Source organism: Lynx canadensis, chromosome F2, assembly GCF_007474595.2.
Source record: "Lynx canadensis isolate LIC74 chromosome F2, mLynCan4.pri.v2, whole genome shotgun sequence".
NCBI classification, from domain to species: Eukaryota; Metazoa; Chordata; class Mammalia; order Carnivora; family Felidae; genus Lynx; species Lynx canadensis.
The window spans coordinates 1,533,321-1,545,181 of record NC_044320.2 but is presented as its reverse complement, the minus strand read 5'-3'; the positions used below and the strand labels follow the sequence as shown (position 1 = coordinate 1,545,181).

General features: G+C 54.3%; 1 long non-coding RNA gene across 1 annotated transcript; it reads left to right on the top strand.

The window, feature by feature from the left end:
- Positions 1-1,923: 1,923 nt before the first annotated feature.
- LOC115506254 lies at positions 1,924-11,405 on the top strand. Its single transcript, XR_003966290.1, has 3 exons — positions 1,924-2,035; positions 2,583-2,690; positions 10,968-11,405. It is a non-coding gene; the product is annotated as an uncharacterized LOC115506254 (long non-coding RNA).
- Positions 11,406-11,861: the final 456 nt, after the last annotated feature.

The following is an 11,861-nucleotide window of genomic DNA, read 5'->3' as shown; positions in this document are numbered from 1 at the left end:
AGGGAGACCCCCTCCCTTGCGGACGCGCCCCGGCTGTGGGAAGCGCAGCTGCGGCCCGGAGAGTCTTCGCGCTCACCCTGCTGTGCCCGCCGCTTGGAGGCCTCGCCGTCCGGGGTTCCAGAAGGTTCTCTGCGGTCGCCGTGGGGACGCGTGGGGACGCGTGGGGACGGAGGGCGCAGGGAGCCTGCGGGGCGGCGTTCGAAAGGGCGGTGGGGGGCGGGGGGCACCGTGGGCGCCTGTCCCGGGCCCTCAGCGGGGGGCTGCTGGGCTGCCCGGGTCCTCGCGGGGAGGGGACAGGGCGGGTGAGGCGGCACCGCCCACACGGGCGCCACCCCAAGCCCCAGTCAGGCGCTCCCCCAGACAGGCGTCCCCCCTCAGGCAGATACTCCCCCAGAGAGGTGTACCTCCCCACCAGGCAGGTGCTCCCCGGACAGGCGTCCCCCCTCAGGCCGTTGGCTCCTCCCCCCACGGGCGGCCACTCTCCCCTTACAAGTGGCCAACCCCCTCAGACAGGAAACACCCTCCCCTCCAGCAGATGCTCCCCCAGAAGGTGTCCCCTTCGGGCAGGTGCTCCCGCCCAGGTGTGGGGGGGGGGGGGGTGGGAAGCAGTTTTCCCTCAGGATCCCGGGCTCGCAGACTTGGGGGTGCAGATGGGTCCCCGCGGGAACGCTGGGCGGAAGCGGGCACTGCCAGGTGCCGGGGGGGGGGGGGGGGATCCTGGAGCATGGGCCAGGGTCAGGGCTCAGGTGTGGGGACCCCCGGGCCCTCCCCCGCCGGCGCTTCAGGGCCACCCGATTCCGCGGGAGGGGTGGGGGGCAGCGGAACGTTCTGGCGCACACTGTGGCCACTGCGCAAGTCAGGCCGCCGGCCTCCAAGGGAGCAGGGTGGTCACCGTGTGCCGCCCCGCATTTGTCCATCGCCTGTAGGAGCGGGAAACATCTGCGTGGACAGCGTCCCAGCACTTTTCCCCAGCTGCTCTTGAGGTCGGGGTCAATGAGTACGTCAGGACAAGCATTGTTGGGGGGGGCACGGGGACCTCGGCTGAGCTCCCAGCGGAGGCAGCCCCAGGCGACTTCGTGCAAGAGGAGGCCTGAGGGGTGTGTGGAAAGGCCTGCCTGCTGCCTGTAGAGCCCAGTGGAGCGGGCAGAGCCCTGCCTGCTGAGCAGCGAGGTGCAGGGGGGGAGAGGAGCCAGGAGGGGAGGTGCAGGGGAGGTGTGGGTGGGGAGAGGAGCCAGGAAAGGAGGTGCAGGGGAGGTGCGGGTGGGGAGAGGAGGCAGGAGGGGAGGTGAGGGGAAGTGCAGGAGGGGAGAGGAGCCAGGAGGGGAGGTGTGCAGGGGAGGTGTGGGTGGGGAGAGGAACTGTGAGGGGAGGTGTAGGGGAGGTGCAGGGGAGGTGCGGGTGGGGAGAGGAGCCAGGAGGGGAGGTGCAGGGGAGGTGTGGGTGGGGAGAGGAGCCAGGAAAGGAGGTGCAGGGGAGGTGCGGGTGGGGAGAGGAGGCAGGAGGGGAGGTGAGGGGAAGTGCAGGAGGGGAGAGGAGCCAGGAGGGGAGGTGTGCAGGGGAGGTGTGGGTGGGGAGAGGAACTGTGAGGGGAGGTGTAGGGGAGGTGCAGGGGAGGTGCGGGTGGGGAGAGGAGCCAGGAGGGGAGGTGCAGGGGAGGTGCGGGTGGGGAGAGGAGCCAGGAGGGGAGGTGCAGGGGAGGTGCGGGTGGGGAGAGGAGCCAGGAGGGGAGGTGAGGGGAAGTGCAGGAGGGGAGAGGAGCGAGGGAGGGGAGGTGCAGGGGAGGTTGGGGTGGGGATAGGAGCTGGGAGGGGCTGGTGGACGCTGGTGGACCCCAAAGCCTCCCTCCGGATCCCCGCACCCTGCTCACGTGGGTCCTGCAGACACGCATCCTGTGAGGTGGCGTCTGTGACGTGCAGGCTGCTGACGTTGTGCCCCGGTCTCCTCACCTATAGGTTCAAGTTCCTGCAGGAGATGATGGTCCTCTGGGCCTTTCTCCTTGTCATCTGGTTGCCTCAGGTCATGCTGGGAGGATATTGTAAGTATCGATTCCTCTCCCTGTCTTTCCGGCGATAAGACTTTACTGTTATCCAGGGTCAGAGAAAGGGTCTGGGTGGGATTCCGTCACCTTCGGCAGCCGGGACCCCCGATGTCGGTGCAGTTGGTGGGCACAGGGTGGGTTTGGAAGGGTCCCCGAGCTAGGTGAGGGTCGGGAGGGCGTTTCTAGCTCGGCCCTCCCTCACCTGGGAAGGGCAGCGTTGGAGAGTCCAGGGAAGTCTGGGAGGGCGCTGGCCTTTTCTGACTGCCAGGCTCTCTTGGGCACAGGGGCCGTCATCTGCGGGGCAGAGGGTCCCCTCAGCTGGCTCCCTGGCGGTGCTCGCCGGCGTCTGTCTCTGGGAACAGGAACAAGTCCCGCGTGTACCCGGTCTCTGCCCGGAAGCTACCCTGGCCAGAGCGGAGCCCGTCGAGGGCCGGGCGGTGGAGGCCTCCAGAAGTCCTTCAAGGCAGGGGGAGGGCACAGCCAAGTGTAACGGTGGACCGTGCCCGGGGCACTGGAGCCAGATGCTGCTTACTGTTTTCCTCAGGGACCTATAATCTGAAATGCTACGATTGTTGGACCATCAACAACTTCTTTTGTACAAGCATGACATTGTGTCCTAAACACCTCAGGCGCCGTATGACCATCTCTGTTCGTAAGTACCTGTTTGTCTTCCTTGCACGTTGTGAACTAGGCACCCCACCTGAGCACTTTCAGGGAGCTGTCCGATCTGCTCTGTCTTGGACCCAGCCCCGTGGCCCTTGGCCTGCTCTGTCCCCATCCTGAGAGCCCACCCCAGCCTCTAGGCTCAGCCCCAGGAGAGGCCGGTGTGCACCATCCTGGAGAGCCAGGCACCCCGCAAGGTGGGGCTGTCAGGGTCCACGTGCACCATGGGGGGTTGCCAGACCCTAGGTCTCCGCTCCGTGTCAGTCCTTGGTGGCGGTGCTGACGCCCCCGAGTCGCCCGGGCGGTCCCTCGTTGCCCATTTGATTCAGGGTGGTGGGGGGAGGGCTTCCAGCTAAGCAGGCCCGAAAAGCGGGCATCCTGCGGACTTCTCAGGACAAGGACTACCGCACGCGGAGGGCAAGGCCAAGTGTGGGCTCAGGGCAGAGCATGACCTTTTGGAGTGCTCTTGGCTCTTACTCAGAGGCTCGGGTGCCCCGAGAAAGGCGTCCCGCTCGCCAGGGCCCTGAGCCGAAGCACAGGGTCGGCCAGAGGCCAGTGACCATTCGATGAGCCTGGGAGGCCGCAGCCAGTGCAGGGTCCGGCAGGGAGGCAGTGGCCCCGTGTGGGGCCCTGCCGGGGGCCTGTCCTCTGGCCCCTGGCCTTCCCCAGTGTCTCTTTGCACCTTAACGTGCCATTCTGTGTTCCAAGCTCCCCGCAACACGGTCTTCTTTCTGCCTCCTCTCGGTGGTACCAGCTGGCCTACCCTGTGGGCATCTGGGGCTTTGGAACTCAGGAAGGAGCTGGAATCTGTCCCGGGTTCCTGCAGCGGGCACCTGTTGTGTGCAGGTCTCGGCCTATCGACGTGCAACGATATGGCGGGACTGGCCCTCGTGGTTCTTGTGATGACTGAGGACGCCCTCGGCGCGGCCGTCAGGAACTGGGAACCCACAGGGCTGTGGCTCACGAGTCCTGGAGCTTCCAAGGCACACGGCCAAGTCGTGGTGGGACGAGAGATGCACGGGCTGGGAGTGTGCCTTCTCTGGGCTCAAGGGGGGCATCTGGGGTTTCCCGGGCCCGTCTTCATTGGTGAGTTTACAACACGAGGGCAGGACTCTCAAACGCGAGAAGAAGGGAAATCAGAGACCCGTGATCGGTTCTGGAGCCCCACCAAGAGCCCTGGAACGAAGGAGCCTCGGGCGGTAGCGGTGTGGCGGTGTGGGCTCTGTATCTAGTCCAGCGGCTGGTGGTGTTTCCCCCAGAGAGCCGTCCTTGAGGTGGGTGCCTTGGCAGTCAAAGCTCCTCAGGCACTCGCACCACAGGAGGAACAGAAGCCGCCATCAGAGCTCTGCTCCTGCCCCTCTGGGAGACCCCGGTGAGTGGCGGGTTGCCGCGCTGGGATGGCTGCTTCTGAAGGGGGCGTTGGGCTCTGTTTCCCAGCCTCTCGCCCTGTGTGGCTCTGGGCTATACTTGGCCCAGGGAGAGCCTGCATGAGGTCTGCAGGGCTGAGGTGAAGCAGACGGTTGGTCTCAAAGGTCATGACGGTTCTGTGGTGATGGACGCCGGGGGACCCCATCCAGCATCTCCACACTTCATCCTGCTTCACGTCCACCCCATCAGCCCCGTTGTCCACGAACAGTTCCTGAGACGGTAGCAGCGCGTGACCGCTGGCCTGCACGGGCGACAGGTGTGTGGGTGAACACCTCAGACATCTTCACGAGAGTCTCCTGTGCGTGGGCCGAGACGGGGGGCGGGGGCAGAGAAGCATGGCGTCCATATTTTCCTCCCAACTGGGCTCGTCCCCCCAGCCCCACCCCGCCTCAGCGTCAAATAGACCTGGTTTTAGACTGTCCCTCTGATCGCCAGCCGGCACCGATAAGCAGATAAGCCCCTAAGAGATGGTCGACATCTTTGGTCATTAGGGAAATTAAAACTGAAAACACAGTTAGGTGTCTCTGATCAGAGAGACCGAAGTCAAAAACAGTGGCCACGCCAAAGGCTGGCCGGGACGGTAAAGAAACCAGATTTTCGTATGTGGCCAGTGACAGTGAAAAATGGGACCACAAATTATGGGGAACGCGGTCCGGTTTCTTTTTTTTTTTTTTTTTAAATTTTTTTTTTTTTTTTAATATTTTTTTATTTTTTGGCAGAGAGAGACAGAGCATGAACGGGGGAGGGGCAGAGAGAGAGGGAGACACAGAATCGGAAACAGGCTCCAGGCTCGGAGCCGTCAGCCCAGAGCCCGACGCGGGGCTCGAGGTCCGGTTTCTTAAAAACACAACATGCGGCTACCGTCAATCCCCGAATTGCGTTTCTGGGGGTTTTCCCAGAAGAGTTGAAACTTCGCTTGTGCGAAACCATGCGTGGATGTTTGTCCCAGAGTGGTTTGTAGCACCTCGATCCCCGAAGCAACCCAGACATCCTGGAGCACCTAAACGGTAAAGACGCCGTGGTGAGTCCACCGTGGGCGTTACTCGGCAGTAAAGCAGGGCAGCTACTGCTCCGTTATCCTGAATGAGCGTCCTGGGAAACACGGGGAACGAGAAAGGGCCAGCTCCAGAGGTAGCTGTCCATGTCTCCTCTTATAGACATCCTAGAAATGACCAACTTCTAGATGCGGACCCCGGAATCGTTTTGTGGGAACCAATGGCCAGGCATTTGTGTGGGAAAGGGGTGGGTGTGTCCATATGAGGGATGACTGTGGTGTAAGCCTGGTGTTCCCCGTCACCGCTTTGAGAGCCGGTGCCCTAGTCGCGCCGCTGCACTGCTGTCTGGCCACGAGGTACCGTTGGAAGTGACTGAGTCCGAGTGCACGGGAGCTTTCGTATTTCCCGAAAACGTTTTGAAGGTACAATTATCGGAAGTAAGACACTGAACATCAGAAAAGCAATTTAAGATCTAACGGATCGTTAATGACACTGATATTAAAATGGACACAAGTAGGAACCCATGACTTTCAGAACAAACTAAATGCGTATGTTTTGCTTCATAGAGGCATGCTTTGAAATGAGAACATAAAAACCCTGAGGATAAAATACAGAACATGGTATACAACGTAAATGCCGACCCCAAGCTCTTAAGCACGCACTGTGGCAAGGCTAACGTGAACTCAAGGGCGTTGCTTGTGTGAAGAGCAGAACAGCACTGGATGGAGATGAAAGGGTGAGACAACCGGGAAGACACCGGCATCGAAGTGCACACACGCCCGATGATGCAGGAGGAAGAGCCACACCGAAAAATGCTCCCAGAGCTTAGGAACTGTAGGTAGGGGCATGGTCACAGTGTTGTCGTTAACATACCTCTGCCCATGGCTTCCAGGTGCTAGAGCAAGGGCCCCAAACTTACCAGAGCCATTCAGCCGGGGTGGACCAACTCTTTCTATAAAGGATCAGAAGCAACCCTGCTTACTAGTAGGCCACCTAGACTCGTAGCAAGTGCCCCGCACTGCCTGTGTGGGGGTAGGAGAAACCATGGAGCGTGGGTAAACAGAGTGATCGTTGCTATGTCCCAACAGATCTTTACCCATACACACAGCCGGTGGACTGGGGCTGCCCCGCGGGCTCTTGTTTGCCACCCTCTGCTACAGAAGGTCTGAAGGACGCTGGTTACGAAGGAGGAATACTCATGATGTGCGACAGCAGAGCTACCCATGACCCAATACGCATTTTTTTACAAGGTCGCTAATGACGTTCGTGATACTGAGTTCATGCCAGGACCTAATGCAAGCATATACACGTGTCAAAGGAAGGCATTTCTGCAGAGTCCCTTCTCTGTTACGGTGGACTTAAGCTAGAAATCGTGACTCCAAAGAGAACTGGGAAAACCTCCACTCCTTATAATCCCACAGAGCAGTTCTGAATAACCAAAGACCCAAAGAGAAGCCACATGGAAGTTAGGAAAGAAGAAGGACTCCATGATTCTAAAGCTAGGACGTGGGGAAAATGAGTGGAGTGCAGCGAAAGCAGAGTCGAGAGCGCAAATAGATACTCTCGGCCTCTTGTAGAAGAGAGAACGTGTGCCAAGGCCCCAACTTCCACTCAGGAAGACAGAGGAATAGGAAATCCACCCAAAGAAATGAGGTAGGGAATGTCAGGAAGACAGCAGAAATCCTTGTAATGGGAATATGAAAACCCAGAAAGAATCCCCACAAAGCCAATAGTTGGTTTTTGAAAGGATTCATAGTACGGGTAAAATGGGGTAGGGGAGCTCAAAGGCAGAAATGTAAAATTCACACTTTTGTTATCAGAAATGCAAAGGGGGGGGCATCCATCAGAGGCCACTTTTTTCTTTCCCTTGTAAAGAAAACAAGAAGCCACTATGATAGCCTTCCTGTGACACATTCGAGAGTCGTGATGAAATGAATCACACCTTGAAAAACACAGTTGAATTGGCTCTGACCCACAATGAGATTGTAAAGCTGAAGTGCCCTGAATCCTTTCTGGAAAACCTAGAAATGGAAAACCTGGAGAACCTGGAAATCCTTTCTGGAAAACCAACTAGAGGTAGCGTCTCTGGCAAAGTCCACTAGCTTCATAGGAGAAATCACCCTACCGTACACAAACTCTTCCAGATAATAAAGAGGATTGCTCCCCAACACATTCATGATGACAGTCTGACTCTAACACAAAGCCTAGGAAGGACATTGGAAGGATGGAAACCACAGACGAACCTCTCCTGTGACTAGAGCTGCAGCGGTACTAGCCAGATCTGAACCAATAGAATCCTACTGTGGGTAAGCTATACCACACCCAACGGAATGTTGTATCCTGCATGGCATCCTGGAACAGGAAAAGAACGTTAAGGGGAAAAGAATGAAATCTGAATAAAGTGTGGGAAAATGTGCCATAGGATGGCAAATGATGAGAGACAAGAGGGGCCTGGGTGTAGGTGTTTAGAACACACAGACACACACACACACAGACACATACACACACTGCAGTGTGGCTTACAATTGAAACCCACTAGTTCAGTTCACCATCTTAGCAAAGAAAATGGGAAACATCACAGCCACAGATGCTGAAAACTGATGAAATCCAGCAACCTTTCCGAATTAAACAAAAAAATTGAGGAAATGGAAGACAAGAGGACATTTTCTGTCACAAGGAAAATACCGGAACACTTTTCCCTTGAGGTGAAAGTGGGGTCAGATGCGTCTTGTCACGACCTCCACTCCCATGAAGCAGAATTATGGGTGGCACAGGAATTACTAGGTCACTGGAAGAAATGAAACACACAGTGGCTGGGAAATAGGAAGCAAGCAGCTACTATTCACCAAAGATGATGAACTTTGGACATAAGCGGTACCTTGGGCAATGGCCCGAAATACAAGGTCAGTACTCAAAAATCAAATTTAAAAACCCATGGTGTGTTTATACAACAACAATGAACACGTGGAAAATGAAATGTGCAAAAACACACATAGCATTTGAAAACCACCACATACCTGGAAACAAACGCAAGCAGATTTCTGCAAGATTTCCATATCGAAGCTGTGAAACAGGTGAAATGGAAGGACTTAAACCAACGGGTGAGCCAGGCTTCTGGATGGAGCAACCCAGTAGAGGTAGGACAGCTGTTCTCCTCAAGTTCATCCTCAGATTCCATGAAATCCCAGTCAGAGTCTCACCAGGTTAGTGTGTGTGTGTGTGTGTGTGTGTGTGTGTGTGTGTGTGTGTGGGGTGGGGGTGGGGGCTAGTTGATTCAAAATATTCAAATGTTTATGGAACTTTGGGGGCTAGGAATGTCCAAGGCAATCTCGTGGAAGAAGAGAGGAACAGAGAACCTGCACTCTTACGCAAGATTCTTTCATCTCGTCAATGCACATGGTCTAGTGTTGGTGTTGGGATTGAAAAATAGACTGACATGGGGCGCCTGGGTGGCGCAGTCGGTTAAGCGTCCGACTTCAGCCAGGTCACGATCTCGCGGTCTGTGAGTTCGAGCCCCGCGTCAGGCTCTGGGCTGATGGCTCCGAGCCTGGAGCCTGTTTCCGATTCTGTGTCTCCCTCTCTCTCTGCCCCTCCCCCGTTCATGCTCTGTCTCTCTCTCTGTCCCAAAAATAAATAAACGTTGAAAAAAAATTAAAAAAAAAAAAAAAAAGAAAAATAGACTGACAGGGAGAAAAGAGGTCTCAGAAAAAGCCACGCGCTTTCTGACAATGTTGACCCGGAAGGTTGTGGGATAAGACACTCATTGGCACGAACCAGTGGTGGGTGGAGGAGATCTTATGCACGTGATTTACACAACAGAAGCAGTTTCAGATGCTTTCTAGATCTCCATGTAAATAGTAAAAGAACAAAGCATGAGCTTTATTTTTTTGGAAGGGAAATGTAGAAGAATGTATCCCTGGGATAATTAAGAATTTAAGACACCTGAACAACATAGTGCTGATCACAGATGAGGAAAAGCGGTAGTGGGATTACATAAAAATTCACAACTTCTGCCCCTGAGAGGATACTGATAAGTGTAAAGATGCCACAGATGAAGAGAAGGCCCTTTAAAACACTGTCTGCCCAAGGGCTTATATTCCATATATGGAATGAACTTCTTCTACGAATCACTACTTGGACAAGCAGATCATCCAGTAGAAATTGGAGCCAAAGGCTTGGAGGCTGTTTACCAGAAAATGATATCCAAGTGGATACTAAATATAAGAAAAGTCATCCAACGTGAACGTTTCTGGTGGAAATGAAACTCAAACTATGGTACGGTAACACCAAAAGGAACGATTAAACATTCACAAACAGCTACTTGTGTGGTGGCAAGATGTTGAGGTGGACACGATCCTTTGGAGTATAAATAGGTTCACCCGCTCTGCAAAACTCTTCAGCAGCTTCTGCTAAAGCCATATGTATGCATCTTAAGGACTCAGCGTTTACCACCATGTCAGAACTCACACACGCTCCCCTCATGTGAGGACGAGAATATTCACTGCAGAGCTCTTTGGGGGAGGTGGCAGCCAGAAACAATGCTAACGCCCATCAGCAGTCAACGATGGAATGTTCATCAGTGGAAAAGTGTACAATGGGGAGAGTAAACCATATACAGCGCTGGGCCACATCAGGGATAGCTTTCCAAACACAAAGCAGAGAAAAGAAGCCAGACCCCAAAACAGACAGTACAGGAGTTCATATTCACAAAGTGCAAAAACAGACAAAACTAACACATAGGCTTGGAAATCCAGACATTTCTTATCTTTAGCCTTGGCTGCTTTTAGTGCCTGATGGAGGAACAGAGGCGGGAATTCGGTAGTTTTTATCCAGTTCTGTTTCTGGAGCTCGTGCGAGTTCCATGGTTATGAGCACTTCCTGAAATCCAGTCAGCTGTCGGCTGGCTTATGAGTGTGCACTCTTCCGTAGAACGTTGGACTTCCAGAAACCCTTCATGTGGCAAATAGAGACGAGCAAGTGACGGAGCTTAGCTGGGTGTTCCTTCCTTTGATCTCAGAGCCATGAGTGGAAACGTCAACGGTGGCAAGTTACAGGGAGAAAGTATCGGGTAAACACTGGGGTCACAAGGGAGCAGAAGTGGTGAGTGAGCGCCGAAGAATTTAACTCAGGGACTCTCTAAGGAGGCCTCAGATGGCGCCTTGCTCACATGGCCAAGATACACATGCTTGTGCATCTTAAGGACTCAGCCTTGGTGGTTGGCCAAAGCTGTTGGGCGAGCCCACCAGTGAAGGTAATCACAGTAGTTGTGGGACCCTGCTTGCGGTGGAGCACCCTGTCCGTGCTGGGGCACAGGTTGGCATTAAGGGTGCATCGAGGTTTGTATGTTGGGCCAGGAGCTGGGAACACCTGGCCGAGGGTCCCAGGCGGGAGCTCGTCCTAGAGGGGCCACACCGAGTCTCAGAAAATCAGGTGAGGGCCACATGGACGGGGCACTCCACTTCAGGGTCTGTGTGATCCTGTGAGACATGAGCGAAACATTTCTTTGGCCTCCGTTCTCTTTCTAGAGCCCTGAGATTCTTAGGACAAATAATGAACAGGACATTTCATCTGTGCAGCCATGTGCCAAGGCACCTTGATACTATTTAGAGACAGCCAGAGGCAGAGATGAGATGGCCGTGTAGACAGAAAACCATCTCCAGGAGAAGTTGTCCATGGAGGAAACAGACCCTCTGGTGGCCTTTCTTGAGCGTTCTTTATCCGTGAAAATTCTAGGCAACGTAGTCACATCTGGGGATGTATAACACTAGTTACTGGGTGAACTGTGCTTTGTTGTTTGCAAGCAGAAAACCTGAAATCAATGATTTTCATCTCTACTTTTTAAGGTTTGAACAGTCGGGAGCTACTTGTTTACAAGAACTGTACGAGCAACTGCACGTTTGTGTATCCAAGCGAAGTGCCTGATGAAGCCCCAAGATCACAATTTTTTAAAACTAATAGTTTCTATTTTGTTCGTTGTTGTGGTAGTATTAATTGCAATGAAGGAGGTCCTATTTCTCTTGAAAAGGATATTGTACATGAGGATATAATTGAGGAGCATGTAGTAGCAATGGCACACATGGGGGAGTCGTCATTTTCCCTGAGCATTGCCTCCATCCTGGTCAGCCATACACTGACATGAGAAGCCCTCTGGGAGGGTCTGATCTCTTCCCTCATTCCTCAGAGCGAGTTCACTCTCCTTTCCTCCCTTGTGAGCCAGGGATACTGACCCACAGGGCCCCAGGTGGACCAGTTACCCTTTCCCAGCTTATTTCAAGAGAGAAATAAAGAACATTATTGCTTGGGTACTGCTCACCTAGAGATTTGTTTGTGGTTTTAGCATTTGATCTGTTTCTTCCTCTTTAGACATCATCTTGCAAATAGACCAAAACATCTTGTTGCTTTAGCATGCAGAGATGGAGTATTTTTTTAAGTTTATTTTTCAGAGAGAAAGAAACAGATAGAACATGCACGGGAACATGAGCAGGAGAGGGGCAGAGAGAGGGAGACAGAGCCCCATGCTGGGCTCAAACTCAGGAACCATGAGATCACTACCTGAGCCTAAGTCAGACGGGCAACGGCTCAACCAACTGAGCCACTCAGATACCCTAAGAGACTAAGTATTTTAAATAAGGCAAAACAGTTACAGGGGAGAGTGTATGAGTTCGCTCAAAGAGAGGTCCCAGCTATGCTCGGACCACAGGCACCCGAGGGCACCTGAGACTCTGTGCTTTAGTTCT